Genomic DNA, 1,801 nt, shown 5'->3' on the forward strand with positions numbered 1-1,801 from the left:
AAGACGCACTTTTTCCCCCCCAAATTTGGGAGGAAAATGGGGGGTGCGTCTTATAGTCCGAAGGTAGAGATTTGGCTGGCTGGCTGGCTGGCAGGCCGCCCGCCCTCCCTCCCTCCGAGTTCGGGATCGCCCTCCCCCCAGCCCTGTCACCACTTCTCCCCTTACTCACGCGATCTTCCCTGGTGGTCTAGTGACGTCGGGGCAGGAAAGAGCCCCCTCTTTCCTGCCCAGCGCGCTGCTCTCCATCCTCCTGTATGCAGCCTGACGGTCTCGGCGAGATTCAAAATGGCCACCGAGACTTCAATTCTCGGCGGCCATTTTGAATCTTGCCGAGACCGTCAGGCAGCAATGCATACAGGAGGATGGAGAGCAGCGCACTGGGCAGGCAAGAGGGGGCTCTTTCCTGCCCCGACGTCACTAGACCACCAGGGAAGATCGTGTGAGTAAGGGGAGAGGTGGTGACAGGGCCGGGGAGGGGGGAGGAGGTAACCCTAAGGGCGATCCCGAACTTGGGAAAAAGCAAATTTTTTTTTCCCTTTTCCCTCCTCTAAAACCTAGGTGCGTCTTATGGTCCGGTGCGTCTTATAGTCCGAAAAATACGGTATGTACTTATGAATTTTGCTGATATTATAGAGAAAGAAATGACAGGTTTTAGCAGTCTGTTGAATATGTGCAGAGAAGGAGAGGGAGGAGTCGAAGGTGACCCCAAGGTTACGAGCTGATGAGACAGGAAGGATGAGAGTGTTATCCACAGAAATAGAGAATGGGGGAGGAGAAGAGGCTGGTTTAGGGGGAAAGATAAGAAGCTCAGTCTTGGTCATGTTTAGTTTCAGATGGCGCTGAGACATCCAGGCAGCAATGTCAGACAGGCAGGCTGATACTTTGGCCTGTGTTTCGGCTGAGATTTCTGGTGTGGAAAGGTAGATCTGGCAGTCATCAGCGTAAAGATGATACTGAAAACCATGGGATGAGATCAGAGTACCAAGGGAAGAAGTATAGATGGGGAAGAGAAGAGGTCCCAGGACAGATCCCTGAGGTACACCAACTGACAGTGGGATAGAAGTAGAAGAGGATCACATTCAAAACCTGCACCCTGGTCCACAAAATCATCTATGGTGAAGTCCCAGGTTACATGATTGACTTGATTGACCTCCCAACCAGAAATAGAACCAGCTCATCATGGACTTTCCTGAATCTCCACTACCCAAATTACAAAGGACCCAAATACAAAATACAAAACAACCTATGCGTCCAACTTCTCCTACATAAGCACACAACTATGGAACACACTGCCAAAAGCTGGTAAAACAATCTACGACCATCTAAAATTCAGAAAATGACTAAAGACCTACCTGTTCGGTAAGGCATACCCTACCGACCCAACATAAATGCCTCAACTCTGCAACACATCAACACCAAAGATCGCATTGGACATTACCTAACCCTTCCTATCTTCAACCCCTAATGTGCCTGAATCTTACCTACCCTATTCCACCCTAACATCTAATTGTATTTGTTCCTCTACCGGACTTGGCAAATGCCTTTACGGTACTATGTAAGCCACATTGAGCCTGCAAATAGGTGGGAAAATGTGGGATACAAATGTAACAAATAAAATAAATAAATAATTGATTTGTACACTGCCCTGTTCTGCATGTCAGAATGGGCGGTATAGAAAGTTTGAATAGCTGTAAATTGTGCCCTTGTCCCTTTTGTTCCCTCTCAGTGTCCCTGTTTTATCCTCCCCCTGGGTTCAGCAGCTCCCCTTTCTGTGTCCTTGTCCCTATCTTACCCCCCCCCC

This window comes from Microcaecilia unicolor, chromosome 1 (genome assembly GCF_901765095.1).
Source record: "Microcaecilia unicolor chromosome 1, aMicUni1.1, whole genome shotgun sequence".
Lineage (NCBI taxonomy): Eukaryota > Metazoa > Chordata > Amphibia > Gymnophiona > Siphonopidae > Microcaecilia > Microcaecilia unicolor.